This window comes from Piliocolobus tephrosceles, chromosome 7 (genome assembly GCF_002776525.5).
Source record: "Piliocolobus tephrosceles isolate RC106 chromosome 7, ASM277652v3, whole genome shotgun sequence".
In the NCBI taxonomy this organism is placed as follows: Eukaryota; Metazoa; Chordata; class Mammalia; order Primates; family Cercopithecidae; genus Piliocolobus; species Piliocolobus tephrosceles.
In genome coordinates, this window is record NC_045440.1 from 137133324 (window position 1) to 137153455 (window position 20132).

General features: G+C 48.5%; 1 protein-coding gene across 6 annotated transcripts in view; it reads right to left on the reverse strand.

The window, feature by feature from the left end:
* The window catches only part of ST3GAL1 (ST3 beta-galactoside alpha-2,3-sialyltransferase 1), a 120119-nt gene extending 106272 nt beyond the window's left edge, over positions 1–13847 (reverse strand). For all 6 annotated transcript variants that reach the window (XM_023223556.3, XM_023223595.3, XM_023223577.3 and 3 more), the window contains exon 1: positions 12888–13847. The gene's annotated coding sequence lies outside the window, so the exon portion shown is untranslated. The remainder of the gene's footprint in view (positions 1–12887) is intronic.
* Between the last annotated feature and the right edge of the window lie 6285 nt (positions 13848–20132).

Sequence of the window (20132 nt, forward strand, 5' to 3'; positions counted from 1 at the left end):
CCTTATTTGGATTTCTGACATTGCATAAGTATCAGTTTAATGTATAAAATCCTATGCCGCAGCTCTTCCAATAATGCCATTTCATTCAACGTCATTTCATTATAACATTGATGAGAAGAAGATGGATTCCTGGCCGGGACCACTGTGTATGTGGAGTTTGCAAGTTTTCCCCTTGTCCCTATAGGTCTTCTCCAGGTACTCCGGTTTCCCACACCCCAAAAAAAGCTGTGCATGTCAGGTGAACTGATGTGTTTATATGGTCCCAGGGCGAGAGAGTGTGGTTTTGTGTGTGTGTGTGTGTGCACGTCCTAAGCCACTGGGACAGGCTGTGGCTACCTGTGATGCTGTTTGGGGCCTTCATTTAGAAGTCTGGTGATGTTTTTATGAACAGAAATACACCAGAGAAACTGAACTCTGGTTTATATCAATTATTCTATGGTGAAATCAGGTTTTTGATGTTGTTTCCCTTAAACTCACGATTTCCAAGGACCTATCGATGTCATTAAGTGAGGACTTACTGTGGTCCAAGGATCATGTTTGCTGAGCTCAGTTTGTTCCAGGTCGCAGGGAGAAACAGAAAAATAGCAGCAGGCCTCAGGTTGGAACCAATCCTTCAACGCATTCTGAAAGGTGTGTTTTCCATTCGAAGCTTCTATCAGGCAGTGAAAGAGAGAACAATGGTACTGTCTGCCTAATCTCTCCCTTTCATTTTAATTTTCTTTTTTTGCCAAAAGACTGAATTTTAAAACGTAAGATTATGCTTTAGAAACAACCAGTAATACACCTCACAAAGACATTCCTGTTCGTGGCAGCTAATGTGTTTCCTGAGCAACGGTCTTTATTCATCAAACTCTCCACCAGGTGGTAGGATTAACAGCGTTTTCAAGTAAGAAGAACGACAACAAACCTTTCTCTCCATTGTGAAGATGTTATTAAAAGGGAATTTTCCAAGGTTGCAACAGCGACGCTGACCATTCCTTTTACGTGAAGCAGGCTGCCTCCAAGAGGCTCCCATCTAGCTAAGGAGCTGGCTAAGTTTACATGCCTGGTTGCAAACTTTACACTCAGCCTTCCTGCTCAGTCCTTTCTCCAACCCCCCAGCAGGCTCAAAGTGGCTCACTGCCTCCCTCAATCCCCAGGCACCTTGGGGCTCTTGGAATTCCCTCTATACCAACAAGCCACAAAGATGAGTTCTTGCAAGCAGCCCTGCGAGGACAGACGTGGAGCAGTTAAAAGGATACAAAAGTACAGATAGGAGGAATAGGTTCTAGTGTTCTGTGGCACTGCAGGGCGGCTACAGTTAACAAGAATTTATAATATATTTTCAAATAGCTAGAACAGAGGATTTTGAACGTTCCCAACACAAATGATGAATGTGGGAGGTGATGGATATGCAAATTACCTTGATTTGATCACTCTACCTTGCATGTATGGAAACTCACTATGTACCCTGTAAATATGTACAATTACTAGATGTCAGTTTTATTAAAAAAAAAAAAAAAAAAAAAACACACTGAAATACCATCACTCCCATCAGCATGACAACTTCTAACAGAAAAAATATTTGCATTTCATGTGTATTATCTATTGCTGTGCAATAAATTACGACAAATTTAGCAGCTTAAAAAAAAAAAAAAAAGCCAGTCTGTAGCATAACAGGCTAAATAAACCCACGGACCCACCCCAGTGATGGTGAATCGGGGAGAAGACTCAGAGCCTCAGCCTTTGGGAGAATGAAGCTGCCGGTGTGAGACCTGGAAAGCACTAGGTGGAGAAAAGTCAGAAACTCCTGCCCAAAAGGATATTACAGGGCATAGGTTCATGGTCACCAGAGGACACACGTGGTCACAGCACATCTCATGGGCTGGGCTAGGGGCCAGGCAGCTGGTGTGACCAGTTTCCTATCTGAACCTTAGAGAAGCTGCCCTTCCCTTCCAGGGTCCCCACTGAGCCAGGGATACAGGATGACCTGGGAATTACACTGCATGTGGCCTGAGGTCTCAGGCTTCGGAAAGAAATGGTGCGCTTATAAATCTGGTTCTGCCACGTTCTAGCTAAGTGACCTCTGTTAAGTGACTTAACCTCTCTAAACCTTGGTTTCCACACCTATAAACTGGGATTAGGGAAAAAGTGGAAACATACACTTTACAGTCACTGTAAAGACTAGGCTTCCATATTAAATGAGTGAGAAACTCTAATGAAGTAAAGTAGGCAATCCAGCCCAGCCCAGGCGGAGGGCAGACAGCACCCAGCCAGCCTGTCACGTAGAATGCATAAACTCTTAAAGTTTTCTAGAAAATACAATCAATTGAAATTATTTTCTGTGAATCCTTACTCAAGGTTTGCCCAGAGCCATCTTTTTGCTTGCTGCCAGTTCATCAGTTTGCCCCAAAAAATACGCAAGCAAGATCCCGTGTCACCAAACTGTCTGCAGGACTTCCCTCCCCTCTGGCCTCTGTCACTTGACTTTGATTCCATCTCCTTAGAAGCTGATTTTCACCTCTGCAAGAACAGGATTTATATGCACAATAACTACATAATGGGCAAACCACCCAACTACACGTCTCTGAGTGCCGTGAATTTCTTGAGCTTTCTGGAGGTTCCACTGAGACACCCGTACCTGGGTCTCACCATCAGAACCCTCCACTGCCTTCCCTGTCTCACAGGTAGCAACTGAGCTCTCTGACTTCCTAATGCTAAAAGCTGGTTCTGGTGCTGGTTCACTCCTATTTCACATGAACTGTAAATGGTGGTGGCGGTGGTTGTGTTATGTTATATTGTTGTGATGATAATTTGGGCTCCATCAGCTGACTCTAGGATCTAATGAGGATGTAGAGACTTAGATTTATGTTGTTGTTTTTGCCACTGTTCTCACGCTCAGTCAAGGAGGGAGCATGGGGGTGAGGTGGAGGCTGTAAGGTACTGGGGTGCTGGGAATGAAGCGAGGTAGCTCTACCAGGCCTAGATCTGCCATTTCCCAGACACTCGAGCAGATGTTGATCAAGTCACCTCACTGCGCTGTGTACCCCTCTACAGTTCAGAGTGGGAAGGGTGATTGACGGAGACTCTAAAGGCATAAACTAAGGACGAGTGTGATAGAACTGCAAGGTTGGTGAAGGTCTGGGCTTATTCCTTCACCAAGAGTGATCCACACTGGCATATACCTGTAGTCCCAGCTACTCAGGAGGCTGAGGTGGGAGCTCAGCAGGCAGAAGTTGCAGTGAGCCAAGATCACATACGGCACTCCAGCTTGGGCAACAGAGCGAGACCCTGTCTCCAAAAATAAAATAAAAAAAAAAAAAGACCCACCAAGTATAAATGATAATTTCAGACACACAGATCTAGAGGCAGGGCCCCATGTGACATTCGCCAGTAAGTCACTTCTCCCCTCTGAATCCACCTCTTTTTTTTTTTTTTTTTTTTTTTTTTTTTGAGACAGAGTCTCTTTTTGTCACCACGTTGGAGTGCAGTGGCAGGATCTCGGCTCACTGCAACCTCCGCCTCCGGGGTTCAAGTGATTCTCCTAACTCAGCCTCCCGAGTAGCTGGGACTACAGGCACACACCAGCATGCCCAGCTAATTTTTGTACTTTTAGTAGAGACGGGGTTTCACCACGTTGGCCAGGGTGGTCTCGATCTCTTGATCTCGTGATCTGGCCACCTCGGCCTCCCAAAGTGCTGGGATTACAGGCATGAGCCACTGGGCCTGGCCTGAATCCACATCTCTATCTGTAAAATCAGGAAGACCCTCAGAAGAGCTGAACTGAGGGCCAACTCGGGTCAGGGCTGTAGATGCTAGTGTCTGTGAAGGTCGCTGGGTTGGTTCAGGTGTTTGAGCTCTTGACCACTGAGAGTTCTTTGCCCTTGTTAGGGCTCCAGTGCATTAAAGGCAGGGAAGGAGAATAGAGTCGTTTAATACTTGGCCAAATTTAGGGGATTTATTTTGGGCTACAGTCTAGTCTTCTAAGGATCTAACAAAATGGTTTTTTTTTTCTTTCTTTTTTTTTCCCCCACCGGGCCTTTTATTTCCAAAAAGGTAAATGCCCAATTAGATAGATTTTTGTTTTTCATGTGGAATTGTTTTAGGCTTTTTGAGCTTGAGACAATATTTTGGTGTCATTCCACCCTCTGAGCTAGAGAAAGTAGCTGGGTTTGCTTTGGTTGGGGTTTACTGGTTGGGTTTTTCTCAAGAGCTCTCTGCTAAGTAAATATGCATGACGGGACTTTTTAGCTACTCTGGTGTTTTAGTTCACTGTGGATTCAAATGGATTTTTTTTTAATGTAGCAAAATCTATGACAGTGCTATCTATTGGGTTTGATCTTTTCTTTTTTTAATGTAGCTAATGAAATTCAGAGAAAGTACTTTATTTGCACACTCCAGTGTGTACTTTCCAAAAGTCATTTGTAACCCTCTTTTTAATTCTGCCAAATACTTTGGAGCTAATGTTCTTTTCTTCTCAACCTTTCTGAATTATTGCAAGTAATTTTTAAGTCATATTTTATACTCCCTTAAGGGCTATAGAATCATACATGATTAGATAGGCTTTCTTTAATAAAAATTATAGATGGCCATTGTTTTGGATTAAGTTTCTGCACTAGGCCCCAACAGGGCACACTGAAAATCAAAATGGAGTTACCCACGCTAAAGTTCCAAGTCCCTAAACCCAAACTGAGGGGGGATAGGTAGTCAAAAAGGGAACCATGTCCTCGAGATGTGGCAACCATGGCACGGCAACCTCAGGGTCAACACGAGAAGCCACAGCATTCACACTGTAGCCCAGTTTATTCAAGCCAAGCTAGCTCCAGTAAGGAATTTCCCCTGTAAGACGATGCACATTTTGATTTTACCTGTCCTCAGGCTGAATCTTTGCTCATTATAATAGCAAAAAACACACCCCTGGTTGGAGATTACAGATGTTAATGAGACATGTGACATACGAACAAGCATGTACGGCTGCCGCACATGTGCACCCCGAGGACCACCCAGAACATGCGTACTAGTAGCGCCTCTTCCCGCCTCCTTGTGAATAACCGTGTAAGGCTCTCATCAAGGGAGTCTCCCCAGTAAGTCAATCCTGGCCTGTCCTCACGAACATCCCGCCCTGAATCCTCAATCAGAGTGTACTGTCTGTTCTGCACGTCACTTTCAGAATACCCTGCCTCTTTTGCAATAGACCGCTCCATGGTGCATCTCCTTTGCCATGTGTCTCTTGTTTAATTTCTTTTAAACTAAGGAGACAAGAACCGAGGTTTTACAATAGCCATCGACAAAACTAAGTTGTCATCTCACTTCCTGAGAAATCGGGAGACAGTCAATTTCAGGCAGGATTAAACTGTCAACTGGTATGATCATGAAGTCCCCTCAGCTTTAATCCTTCTGCAGCCTAAAGTAACTGGATGTTAACTAATCAGTTATTTTTCTAGTGTTCTCTCTAAATGTAATGAATACACACTTTGTTGCTTCTGGTTTCTTCAGTCCTGTTTATAAAGCCAACCTCCTCTGCTCAGCTCACTGGAAAACTTATTCTGTTTTGTGGAACAAAGCGTTGCTCAATTCTAGAATCATAATAAAGCCAATTTAGGTCTTTAAATTTCTTGTCATTCTGTCCTTTGGCACTTTCATGTGTTTTAAAGAGAAAATACACACACACACATACACAAACACACTCACACACAGAAGAAATGATCCAAACATCATCAGAATAATTGGAAGAAAGAAACTTTTAACCTACAAATATTCAAATCATATTATTTGAATGCTGAATATGTTAAAAGGCCATGTTGGAGTACCACTCACCCCCTCACCACCCTGTCTAAATCTTGACCTTCTCAGGAATCAAAACTAACATTTGTTGAGAGACCTTTACTGAATAAACCTGTTTAGTTTTCACATCAACTATACAAAGTGTGCCCTCATGACAGAAGAGGAAGCTGAGACATAGAAAATTTGGTCAGTAATTCGATCATGAAGTAATAAACCTCTGATTGAAACCCAGGCAAACCTTAACACTTAAACTATTCTGCTTCTCATTAAGATGCTACTGATAACAATTTAAAGGTCTTCACAATGTCTTACAATAGATGTTCTTACTTGACTAAGGCTGATAAGACACAATGGGTTAAAATGTGGGCTCCCACCAGCTGTGTGACCTTAGGCAAGGGGGTTACCCTCCAGTTCCTGGGCATCCTACCTGCCAACTGGTAATCTTGTGACTACCCCCTCTCCACCCCAGCTGTTGCAGATTCAAATAAGATGACAGCTCTGTGTGCGTGTGTCTTTGTGCGTGTGTGTGTTTGTGTGTGTGGGTGTCTTTGTGTGTGTGTGTTTGTGTGTGTGTCTTTGTGTGTGTGTGTGTTTGTGTGTGTGTGTGTCTTTGTGCGTGAGTGTCTTTGTGTGTGTGTGTGTCTCCTCAATCTGCCCTCCAGGCCTGCTGCTAATCCACCTCCACCTTGTCCTGACCTGGGGGGCTCCATCAAGGAGCTCCCTGCCTTTGGCCGTTGGGTGGGCTCAGATCGGTGCCACAGAATTGCACAGGGCAGGCCAGAGGAGAGCAAGGTTGTAGGGTTGGTCCGCCTGGCTCCTGTCCTGCCAAGTTGAGGAAGGGGCCTGTGGTCTCTCTCTTCCAGAAGCTTCTGGCAACTACTGCGATGCTCTCCAGGTTCCCCTAGCCCACTCCCCGCCGTGCCACTTCTCCTGGGGGTGGTAACTGGGCCCAGGTACTACAGCATCCCTTGCTGACTTCTCTGAACCAGGGCACCATCTCTGTAAGCACAGCTTTATTCAGACCCTCCATTCAATGCTTCCTGCTGAACCCCAGAATGATAAGATGTTCAAAATACTTGGCACTACTGGGTATACATGAAACTATAAAAAGTAGATGCTGCTAAAATTCTTATCAACAAGGCAAGTTCCTGTGCTTCATTTTGTGGGGTCCTCCTAACTCTCCTGTAATAGAGGGAGTGGGAATTTATACTACTACCATCTCCCAGCTGAGGAAACGAAGGGTCAAAGAGGTTAAACAATGTGCCCAAGGTCCCCAGCCCAGAGCAGATGGGACAGGGTCAGGGCCCAGAAGTTCTGTGTCCTTGGCCAGCAGTTTCCCTGCAGGGATTCCCCTGACTCTGTAGAAAACACCTCAACTCCAGAGCCCTCTCTAACAGCTGTCCCAGGTGCGAACCACAACAGCGTTCACTGCAGGTGCCTTGAACTTTGACACAAGTCCCATCCCTGCTGGCCAGCCAGGCCACACAGGAAGAGCTCCTGCCAGGTGGCCAGGGTTCATGATGCTGGGCACCTCAACCACCTTATGCTACCCCCACCTCCCTCGTGTGTCCCTGCTCCTGGTAACAGTGCTTTGGGTGGCTTCTTAGGCCAGGGTTCTGCCTAACGAGGAATTCTGTGTCCTGCCCGAGGGACCAAGAAGCCAGAAGTTTGACATAACCCATAGGAATGAGAGGAGCATGCTGCCCCAACACAGTCATTAGGCCTTGCTGCTTCCAGGCGGATCACTCACAAACCATCTTACCTTAAAATCAGCCTCCTCCTGCTTCAAAAGTGCTTTTCCAGGAGTTTTCCAAAACTTCCTGCCTTCAGTCACCTCCTCCATTTCCCGCAGGCTCTGTCCTGAGGAGTGCCCCATGCGATCACTTTCTCTTATGAACAGACTTAATGCAACTGGAGTCAGGGAGGCTCTGGGACTCCTGCACACATAACTCTCTCACAGGAATCCTCTCCCTTAATCCTCCTGGCGTACCTTGCATTGCAGGGGGCGATCACCCACATGCACCTCAAACCTGGCTCACAGAAATGCAGGGACTTGCTCCAGCTCACCCAGCCAGCCTGGCTAGTAGCGTCCCCCTGAAAACCTGGGCGCTTTCTCCTACCTGCCACCTGCCATGCCATTTAAACCCACCCTCCCAAATCAGCGATGAAAATCTGAGATAAAGTATATGGACGGGCATTAAAAATAAAGCACTAAGTTTTATTTTATTTTTTTTTAAAGGCAAATGCAAAGCAGCCACTCTGTTTTATACACGGGCATTCCAACGCTTGGAGGCTCTCGTGGTGTAGAAACTTGCAGCCTGGCTGCGAGGTAACAATTCCTCCCACACAAACCAGAGATCAGGACCTACGGAGGGAAAAGAGGCCAAAGCATTGAACCTCTAAAATTCCCAATTCCCTTACCTCTTCAGAACCATGTGGAAAAGGATTACAGCCAATCTGTTATTTATTTTACTTTACTATTATTATTATTATTTTGCACACACAGGGTACATGACACTTTGATATTGAATGTATTCAAGAAGATACCTTTGCTCTTTTGCAGTCTGACTCATCCATCTCTAGAACACCCTTCGGCGGGCCCCTTAAGGTGGAGGGACCTTTTCCCTTCTCCATTCCCATTTTGCTTAGCACCTGTGTATTTCTACACGCAGCCTGACTGGGTATGTCCTTGTGCCCCTCCCCAGGGCGCTGTGACCTCTGGGACAGCAAGGAACAAGGACCAAGTATTCTTTCCTCTCTGTATCTTAGCATTTTGCATGGTGCTCCTGGAAGGTAATAAGTTCCCAGTAAATGTTGGCTCAACTGAAATCAAAACAACCCAACCACCACCAATAACAAGACCAAATAAACAATAAAACCCCAGATTTTATAGTTCATTGACTTCCCCTCTGAGCCTCGATATTTTTGCATTAAAGCGAAAGGGTTGACCAAAGCGATTTCTAAGGTCATGTTCAGCTTGTAGATGGGAAGCAAAACAGGCCCTGGTGAGACTACTGGGGTTCCTTCTGCAATATGCACCATTTGGGAGCCCCCACAAACGGCACCCTGGCTCTGTCAGGTTTCAGACCTCAGAGTCTGAAACTTCTGAGACTCCTTTCAAAAATCTAGCATTGAGAACTGCTAGAAAATGACTTTGCCAAGGGGGTGTGGGCTCTGAATGGTCCTGGCCATTCTTTGAGAGGGGAGATGCCCTTGGCATGGGGTAGTAGACAGACCAGCTGCCCCAAGCTAGGGCTGCCTGTGATACCAGGAGGGTTTTGAGGGTGATGCTGGCTGAAGCAAACATAAATGAGGTGGTGGCTGTCTTCAGAAAGAGAAGCTTTTAATGGACCCACAGTGACGGGCAGCAGAACTCTAAAGCCTCTTTTTTTTTTTTTTTTTTTTTTTTTTTTGAGACGGAGTCTCGCTCTGTTGCCCAGGCTGGAGTGCCATGGCATGATTTCGGCTCACTGCAATCTCCACCTCCCGGGTTCAAATGATTCTCCTGCCTCAGCCTCCTGAGTAGCTGGGACTACAGGCACCCACCACTATGCCTGGCTAATTTTTGTATTTTTAGTAGAGGCAGGGTTTCATCATGTTGGCCAGCTGGTCTCAAACTTCTGACCTCAAATGATCCATCCACCTCTGCCTCTCAAAGTGCTGGGATTACAGGCATGAGCCAGTGCGCCCAGCCAAGCCTCTCATTTTGAGAGTGAAACTAAGACCCAGACCCGAGTTGCAAAGTACCTCAGCGCTGCCACTGGAACTCAAATGCAGGCTCTCACGGGGCCCCAGTCTGGGCTCCTGTGACCAAATTAGAGCAGAAGAGAACTCTCAGCTCCTCAGGTGTGCCAGCAGGGATGCTGAAGTTTCCACACAGGCTACACAGCTGAACGAAGCTGCATGTAAGTCTTATTCTAGAATTCTTTGTGACCGGGCCAGCTCTTCCATCGGCCTGTGGAGTGTGTGCACACAGGCATGCAGAACTCACTGGAAAGCTTTTACAAGATGACTGGTGGATTTGATTTTTTGCTTTCCTGGTTGCTTTTTGTGATGTGGGAGGGGCGTAGAGGGAGGGTTAATGTTTAGATCCCTGGCCAAAGCTCTACCCAAATACAAACCCTTTGAGTCAGCAACCTTCTACACAGGAACTGACTCAAGTAAGGTTAACTGATCAGCAGGCTCAGAGTCACACATGGGAGAGGGCTCCTCCTTGGGCAATGTCAACTGCCTGCCTTTGGGTGGTGTCCTGGCTTGGGGGCTGCTTGGTGGGGAGGGGAGACAGATCTACCTCACCCCCAAAGACCTAGGACCTAGAAGGACTCCTTCCTGTCACGCTCACTGATGACTTCATCCCCATAAGAAGGGCTTCCAGATCAGTGACAGCCAATTCTGTGAGTGCCACCAGGGAAGTGGGGCAGCACAGCCCTGTCCACAGTCACCAGGAAGGCTGCTCAGAAGGCAGTTTCCGCCTGCTGCTGGAGAGCTTCGAGGAACAGACTCCATACCCCTTAAGAAACCCTCGGCCATCACTTCTAGCAACACTTCCTGTTTTTCTCTCTCACCCTGGGTGGGGTGCTGTGGCCTCCCAGCCAGGGAGGTAGGCGACAAAGGCCCTGCTCAAGCCCAGGCCCTGGCCTTGCCCAATCGGACCCCAAACAGCAAATGCTGAACCAGAAAAACGCAGTGAAAGCAAATTTCACGGTTTGTGGGATTTTGAAAAGGCAGGAGAAGGAGGCCTCTATTCATTCTTTATTTAGCAAAAAGTGTACGATGGAACTTCTTCCCCTAGACCTGAAGTCAAGGTATACACATACACACATATAGAGCATGAACTACCTATATATACACACTTCACTTAATTACATGCATTATAGCCACACGCTGTCTATTCTGCAGAATGTATTTTGGAGAATGTATTATTGGCCTCATTTTGCAGATATGGAAACTGAGACGCCGAGAGGTTAAGTCTGGCGATCAAAGTAAGAGAGACGGGAGACTAGAAGAGACCCCATGCTGTACCCAGACATTTGCAGAGGCGGGGGGGCGGGGGGGGCACGGAGTGGTAAACTCTGGTCAGTCATTTCAGCCAACCGTGGGATTTCAGAAAACAGCCGGCAGGGGTCCTAATGTTTGGGGCAGGAACGGGAGGTGCGGGAAGGCACTGTGAGGGACTCCAGCACTGGGCGCCCCTTCCCCACCGCAGAGACAAGCGGCAGTTTCCACAGCAGCCGGCAGGGGGCAGTGCACCTTGCCTTTTCGAAGCCTCCGGGCGCTTCGGCAGCGCCCGGGAAAGAAAACCAGGAGGCTCCGCCCGCAGCTTCTAGGAATAAGCAAGTTGAGCCCCGCACGTAGTAGGTGCTCCAGGCACGTCTAGAAGCCCAAAGGGCTTGACAGATACATTTGAACTCCATTTTAGAGACTGGAAGGGAAGAAGGGGGCGTCCCGGCCCCTGCCAGCACCTTCCACCTTGGGGCCTTGTCAATGAACACAGCGTTAGCACCTACGACGTGCCAGGCGCCCTGGCGACTACTGGAAAACCAGGCTCCCCTCTCACTCCGTTTTCCTCGTTGGCGAGTCGGCCTGGCCTCCTCCTCCTATCTCTTCCTCTCACCACACACACCCAGCCGCAGAGCCGGGGTGGGCGCTCGCTGTCTCCCTGGAGAACCAGCTCGTCGCAAACTTGCGGGGCTTGGGGACCCGCGAGGGGAAGAAGTCGGGAGAGGCCAGGGGTGCCGGGAAACAGTCACGAGAAAGCCGGGCGAATGCCTGATGCAGGGACGCGGCGAGCCAGTCACTGCCCCCAGGGTCACGGCTGTCTCCCTCTGCGGGACTCGCCCGGCCCACGGGACGCAGTGACCTGCCCAACCCCCACCCCCTAGCGCGCTTCTGGGCGCGCACGTGTCCCCTCACCGAACGCACCACCGAGCCCCGCGCGTGGTACGGCCGGCGAGGACCCTCGCGTAGGAGGGAGGAGCGAGTCAGGGCTCCAGACGACGAGCAGAGCCAGGCGATACCCACACGCTTCCTGGGTGACCTGGCTGTAAGGCCAGGCTAAGGCGCGCTCCGGAGTCTCTGTGCCAAGCTGGGGCGCAAGCTCAACCCCCATCTCAAGTTCAGCCGCGCTTCCTCCCGCAAGGTCACGCTTAAACACTCGCGCAGAGAAAGGAGGAGCGGAAAGTTGCGCCACCGTCCCCATTTCAAACTAACTGTACCCTGACCAGGGCGCCTCGCCCCAGTGTCACTGCTGTCCGTCCCCGCGCGCTCCCAGAAGGGGTGGCCCTGCCCCCACGCAGGTCACATACACGACAGACACAGGCAAGTTGCTAACTTTTGTCTGATTATTTCTCGGGTGCTGCGGCGCCTCTCGGGGTTGGGGCGGATTCGGAGTTTCGAGTTTGCCACTAACACTACTCGGGTCCTGCTCCCCTTGGCCCACCCGCGTCCCCCACTGTCCGCCACGCCGCGTTCAGCTCTCTTGTTCCGGGAGCCAACTTCACCCCCAGATCCGGAGCAGCGTGCGCTGAAGGCGTCCCCGGGGCGCTACCCACCTCCCAGGTCTTCACCTGCTCACAGCGGATTGGGGGATTCGATCCGGATACTGTCCCACGGCCGCTCCTCCAGAACACTGGCGGCCTCCGCGGTGTCCCAGCCTGTGACCCCAAATCCGCTCGAGAGCGCCTGAGCCCGGCCACCCAGCGAGATCTCCTCCCACGGGCGGCCCCAGCGAGGGAGATTCCAGCCCGGTGCCGGGTGCAATGTCACTGGGGTTGCTTTCGGGAATCGCTGCCCGGGACTTGGCGTAGGTTCCCCGCAGAGCTCCAGGCAGCTCCTCCAGTGTCGGCCAAAGACCCCTAAGCCCGAACCTCCACCCCGACCTCTTCCTCTCCCAAAGCCCCGGGTGGTCGCCGCAGCTAAGGAAGGAGTCTCACTACGAATCCTAGGGTCTTCAGTCCCAGCTCCGCAGTCACACCCTCCTAGTCCCCTCCCCATCCCTTCAGTTCCTGGGTCCAGACAATCAACCCTCCACTCCGAAATTCCACAGGAAACTGCCCGAGCCCCAACTCCGGCGGACGCAGCCCCCGCGCACCCCGAGCAGGGTTCGCCTCCGCGCGCGCACTCACCACGGCTGGAGACACGCTGGAGTTTCCGGGATTTGGGCATGAGGGGGTTCGGAGGAGAATAAAGGGGTGTGGGTGTCCCAGACACTCGCCCCCTTCCCAGCTCACATCGTCTCTTCCTTCTCTCTCCGCTCCTCTTCTTCCTCCTCCTCCTCCCTCCGGTCTAGGGCTCTTTGTCTTTGCAAAGTGTCGAAACTGTCTGGCATAGTGGGTTCCGCCGGCGGAGGCTGGAGCCGGGGAAGCGAGGAGGCGGGGTGAGGGTGGGAGAGGGCTCAGGAACACCTTCCCCCGGGTGTAACGGGAGTGAAAGGCGGGGCGACCAAAGAGGGGCCGCCTTCCCAGGCCGGCCGGGGCCGGGAGCCAGGGCGCTCCAGAGCCCAGCCAGCGCCTCCCCTGCGCGCGGCCCTCCCGTTCCTCCGCCCAGTGCCCGCCCCTCCCGACCCTGCGCCTCCGGTCGGCCCCGCCCACCCCCGCCCGGCTCGGCTTTCCCTTAGCTCCCGGCTTCCTGCAAGCCGAATTTAGCTCTGCCAAGCCACGTGGACCGCAGCGGGCTAGGCAGAGGCAGAGCCTGGGAGACGCCGGAGGCGGCGGCGGCGCAGGGACCTGATCGGCGCCCCGAGAGGAGCCCCCTCTCCCCGGACGCCTCCCTCAAGCTGGCGGGGCTAAGGAAGAGCGCCCGGGCGGGCCGGGAGCCACTGGGGTCCGTTTCAGGAAGAAGACGGGCACGCACCGAGAGGATACCAGTGCCCAGAAGAATTCGAGTCGGGGGCACGGTGGGGAGAAGGGGCCGATTCCCTGCTGGCGACCGGGCGGAGCCACCCATTTCCTCTAAGGGCGCGGGACTCGAGGTGGGATTTAGGGAGGGGGAAGGGAGGAGCGTGGGCTGGAGGACTTTTGCGGCCAGAACCTCGTTCAGAGCCACAGAGCCAGGCGCTGCGGCCGGCCCTTGTCCCGGCCCCGGCCTGCCACCGCTTTTTCCTTCCAGATGCGCAGGCTGCGGCTGGGGCTTGGGGTTTGCGGCTTAAGCTTGCAGTTATTTAGCCCTCCCTTTTTTACAGGGAAGCGGGGGCTGTGGAGACTTATTTTGCTGAATGGCAGAGTGCAGGGCTTTAATGCTAAATGCAGTACACAAGTCGTGTAAATCTGTTTTTACGGTTCTTAGCCGGTTACTGAGACTACCTCTTTCGCAACTTTTCGGAGGACTGTTAGAGGAAAGAGGCACAGTTGGCACAGTTTGGCTTTAGGGTCATTGCATCCTTCCAGTGCCCCTTGCTCCAGCTGGAGAGAGATCAGCCTTTTGCAGTGGAAGGGGAGAGTCCCTCGGCCTTTGTTTCATCAGAGGGCTGCTGTGGTACAGGGATTCAGGCCAGGGCCCGCATGGCCAGACTTCTTGGTTCAAATTCTGCACTGCCACTCAACGGATGTGTGAGCTTGGGCTAGTGACTGAACCTCCCAGCCTAGGTGGCTCTGTGCCTCGGTGTCTTCATCTGTGAGAACCGATCTAAGAAGTGTCTGTCTGATAAAGCTGTTGTGATCAGTTAGTGAATTCGTACACATAGAACCTTTGGAACTGTCTTTGACATGTAGTAAGTCAACTGTGTAGATGGTGGGTTTCTCCAGTGCCAGGTTCCTGCTCATAGCAGGAAGATGACCTTCCCTAGAGGCTAGCTAGGATGTTTGGGAAGACTTCAGGGACTTGGGAGAGAAAAGGAGAAATATTCAAGGATGAGAAAAGTAGAAGAGAAACCAGCTTTTAAAAGGAGGAGGAGAGAGAATGAGAAAAATAACGACTAGAAAGGGAAGGAAAAGATGAATAGCCTTTTAGGAGATTCTGGACCTGCTCTGAGACCTCTTGCATGATGCCCTTGGTTTTTGATAGAATTCTAGAGAAGGGGTGAGCCCTTTTGTCTGCCTGGACACATCCTGTGGGCTTTTCTGTTTCTGAAACTCGGGTCAAGGTGTTCACTGCATCTACAAACTGCTTGTGTGCATGGGAGGAGGGGGGCAGAGAGTTCTACTTGCATCAGCTACTGTCCCTTCCAGCAGCAGCGTCTTCCAGCAAGGAAGAGCTTCTAACATGCACCAGACTTTTAGCTTTGGCTGGGAATATCATCTGGGCCAATAAAGAGTTTTTGGATGAAATAACAAAAGTGTTGTTTATTGTATAGATCAAATAATGTATGGGAACATATTCGAAAAATAGAAAATGCTATACTCATATAAGACTACACTACTATATCCTAGTAGATTCTATGGAAAGAGGATCAGATTTGGCAAGTAAGGAGCCCCAGGTCATCCAGCTGTTGCACTTTGCAGCCAAGAACCAAAAGCAGCTCAGTTTTAGCTGAGTTCTTACTGTACGTATTATTTGTGCAATACTGGCAGTGCAGTAGTTTTGTTTATACCAGCATCACCACAAACACGTGAGTAATGCATTGAGCTGATGTTCTGATCACTAGGCACAGAAGTTTTTCAGCTACATTAGTGTATTGTGAGACCACTGTCTTATATGCATGTGGTCCATCATTGACTGAAATGTCATCCAATGCATGACTATGTATGTGAATAGTGTAGATTGTATGGGTTCTGCCAAATAGTTCTGCTAACTCAAATGCCCACCAACATTCTCAGGGTTGGAGGGAGGCTTCAGGACCATGTCTTGGAAGTTCTCCTGGATGACTATAGTGAGATGGAAATTCCTTGTTAATTGACATTATGGTGAAACACACATAAATCACCACCTTATTTGAATAAAAGGTTGTACATCAGATGCATCTTTAGCCGATCTCTGAAGGGTTAACCTGGGCAAGGCCTTTTCTGAAAGCCCCACTTTCTTTCTGTTATGTTTCTTCCCAGGTAACAGGGACAGCCTCTCCCTCTCCTTTTTTTTTCCTGAGGTGTGACATTCCATGCAAGTAGCACTCTTAACACCCCCTTTTAAGACCCCTTCCAGGGGTTGTATGTCAGAAGTGTGTGCATGCATTTCTCTTTGTCACCCTGAGTGTATCTCCCATCACCCATCACATCCTGCCAGAGAATGAGGAGTCACAGTCATTACTGGGAGTGTCTGCACAGCGGGTCCCCGGGGAGCCCTGACATTGATTTACTGCATGCTGCCACCTCCTACCTTTTTGGAGCACCAGCAAAGCTCTCAGTAATGATGGTTAAGGAAATTGATTTCATCCTTTCCCTACCCCCCTTTCTTGGCACAGCAGAGTGGAAAGATCCTAATGGGTTCTGATCCCATTTGGGTGATTGTGCAGAAAAGAAAAGGGCTGCCTCACTTGTGAGAGATGAGTTCAGAGGTGCTGGGTACAGCACATCGTGTTTTGTGTTTTAGACAGTGTTTTCCTTAGGGCTCTTGGGACTGTGAGGAACTCACTAAAGTTTCCTTAGAAAAAAGAGTTTTAATGTAGAGATGTGCCGACTGAAGCTGAAAACAAGCTGGAAGGAGAGAGAGGCCATCTCTATGTCTCTGTCTCCCTCCGGGCCCCACCACTGCCCGCCCTCCCCGTCTCTGCTCTGTTCTCTGCCCACAGGCTTTCTCTGTTAAATCCTGGGGTCTGTTCTAAAGTTTTCTGCATGTTTACAGCCCCAGCCTTTCCGCATCCTGGCAATTGTGGAAACAATCTTCAGCTTCACTTCCCACTGTGGTTCCACCAGGTGTTTTAGTTTTTCCAGGAGAGGAATCTAACTGACAGGCCTCATCTACAGAGTCATGAATCCCCAATCCAACACTGAATGGACTGCCCAGGCAGCCTGAGCCCACCTCATGAATGACTATGCAGAAGGACAGTCCTCCAGGAGATGTTGCATTAGAGGGAATGTAGGAGACATGGTCCTGACTCTGAGAATCTTGGCAGACATTTGAGGTAGCAAAACTATTTGGCAGAACCCAGCTACATTTTTCACATGTACAGTTGTGCATTGCATAATGACGTTTTGGTCAACAAAGGAATGCGCATATGACGGTGGTCCCCTGTGATGGCACTGATAAATTCCTGTCACCTAGTGGTGTAGCTGGCATAACATCAACTCATCGCATTACTCATGTGTTTGTGGTGATGCTGGTATAAACAAACTTACTGCACTGCCAGTATGGCGAGCACAGTACGTACAGTACATAATACTTGATAATGATAATAAACAGCTATGTTACAGGCTTATATATTTACTGTACTATACTTTCAATCATTTTAGAGTGTGCTTCTTCTGCTTATAAAAACCAAGAGTTTACTGTAAAACAGTATTCTGTGTCATACCGGCAGTAGCCTTATTCATCTCATTTTTTCCTGATTGCATCATTTTCTCTTGTGCTTGATTTAATCTCTTGCTGTTTTGTTCCTCATGGTCCCTAAGCATACAGAATCCATGGCTAATGTTGCCAAAGAGAAGCCACATTGAGTGATTGTTTTAGTCCATTGTCACACTGCTAAGAAGGACATGCTTGAGACTGGGTAGTTTACAAAGGAAAGAGGTTTAATAGACTCAGAGTTCAGCATGGCTCGGGAGGCCTCAGGAAACTTACAATCACCACCGATGGGGAAGCAAACACATCCTTCTTCACAAGGCAGCAGGAGAGAAAAGAATGAGAGCCTGGTGAAGGGAGAAGCCCCTTATAAAACCAGATCTCATGAGAACTCACTATCATGAGAACAGGATGGAGGAAACTGCCCCTATGATTCAATTATCTCCACCTTGTCCTTCCCGTGATGCATGGGTGTTATGGGAACTAGCAATTCAAGATGAGATTTGGGTGTGGACACAACCAAACCATATCAGTGATTGAGCTGGAAATGAAATTAAAAGTGCTTAAAGACCACGGAGGTGGAAAATTGGTGATGGTTATTGCTCGCCAGGCAAGTAGGTCGCATGCCATCATAGCTACAATCTTGGAGAAGAAGAACAAAGTGACAAAAGTTGAAACTATCTGCTTCATTGAAGGCAACGGGACTATCAACAATTTAAGAAGGGCCTATACTAGATATAGAGACATTTCCTATGACCCAGATTGAAGACTAGACTGACACACAAGTGTATCCCACCCAGCCCCATGATGATCCCAGCCAAAACAGAAAGTTTGTGATGTTGAAAGAAAAGGCTGGATTTGACTAGCATGTTGAATTTACTGCTAGCTTTGGGTGGTTTAAACGAATGAAGAATCATTCTTTATTATATAATATGAAAGTGAGTGGTGAGTCTGTGAGTGCTGATGTGAAGGCAGCTGAAGAATTTTTGGAAACTGTACATAAGCTGACTGGAGGAAATTTACTTGCCAGAGCAAATCTTCAGTATGGATGAAACCTCCTTATTCTGGAAAGGGATGCCTGAAATGACTTTTATCTGTAAGGAAGCCAAGTCAATGTCAGGTTTCGAGGCTTTGATGGACAGGGTAACAGTCTTGCATGGGGGAAATGGTACAGGCTACTAGTTGAAATCCTTCGTGATCTGGCCCAGTGAGAACCCCAGGGCCTTCAAGCATAGCACTAAGCACATACTGCCCGTGGGCTACAGGAGTAGCGAGAAGTCATAACGGATGCAGCTCCTTTTCCAGGATGCTCTCCTGCATTGCTGTACCAGTGAAAGGAAAAGGATTGTTGGAAGAATGATCCATCTTTCAAGATTTTAGTTATTGTTGATAATGCTCCCACATGTCCTCTTTTTTACTGGTGATCTTCATCCCAATATCAAAGTGATATTTCTTCCTCCAGGTACCACCTCTTTGATCCACACAATGGATCAAGGAGTTATAGCAACTTTTAAGTTCTACTACCTGAGGAGGGAGGACTTTTGCCCAGTGCCATACTGCAGTGGAGGAAGACACTGAGAAGACTCTGATGAAATTCTGAACAGCATCAAGAACCTTGTTTAGGCTTGGAGTATGTCGCTAAGGACTGTAGGAATGGCACCTGGAAGATGACATGCAAGAGGTTTGCCAATAACTTCAAAGGATTTGCCAAGGATGAGGAAGTTGCAAAAATCAAGAAGGCTGTGGTTGAGATGGCAAACAAATTTAACCTGGGTATGGATGAGGATGACATTGAGTAATTCCTGGAGGGAGTTCCTGAGGAATTGACTAATGGGTTGCTTTTGGAACTGGAATAGGAGTGCATAGCTGAAGAAGAGGTAAAAGGAAAAGAAAGTGCAGGAGAAAGGATAAAAGAACTCCCAAGAACACTCACAGCGAAGGGTGTAGCAGAAGTTTTTTCAGACTCCAACAAGCTCCTTAAGAAGTCTGAAAACATTGGCACCAAAACTGAAAGGTTTTCACTAATAGACAGGAAAGTTAATGGTGCATTATCTGCCTACAAGCAAATCCAGGATTCAGAAAAACACCCTTTGAGCTGGAGCTTCAAAGCACAAAAAAAAAAAAAAAAAAGAAAAGAAAAAAGAAGCAAACCAAGCAAACCACCATGGACATAGTTGTGAGTCTATTAGTGATGGGAATACATTCTGAGGAATGCATTGTTAGGCAATTTCATCCCTGTGCCAGCATCATAGTGTACTTACACAAATCTAGATGGTAAAACCTACTGCACACCTGGGCTATATGGTTTAGCCCATTCCTCAAAGGCTGCAAACCTGTACAGCATGTTATTGTACTGAATACTGTAGGCAATCGTCACTCCATGGTAGGTAGGTATCTAAATGTATCTAGACATACGAAAGGTATCATAGAAAAACAGCATAAAAGATAAAACCAGTATGCCTGTAGAGGCCACTTACCATAAGTGGAGCATGTGTTACTGGAAGTCTTTCCAGGTTGAGTCAGTGAGTGAGTGGTGAGTGAATGTGAAAGTCTAGGACATTGCCATATACTATTGTAGACTTTATGAACAGTGTACACTTGGGCTACACTGAATTTATAAAAATATGTTTTTCTTCAATAGTAAATTAACTGTAGCTTATTGTTACTTTTTGTACTGTATACACTTTAACTTTTTTGACTTTTTTATAATAATACTTAGCTTAAAATAAAACATTTTGAACAGCTGCACTAAAAATATTTTCATTTTCTTTCTTTCTTTTTTTTTTTTTTTGTGATGGAGTTTCGCTCCTTTGCCCAGGCTGGAGTGCAGTGGCATCATCTTGGCTCACTGCAAGATGAGCCATCTTCAACCACTTGAACCGTCCCCCAGGTTCAAGTGATTCTCCCGCCTCAGCCTCCCAAGTAGCGGGGATTATAGGTGCACACCACCACAACTGGCTAAGTTTTGTATTTTTAGTGGAGTCAAGGTTTTGCCATGT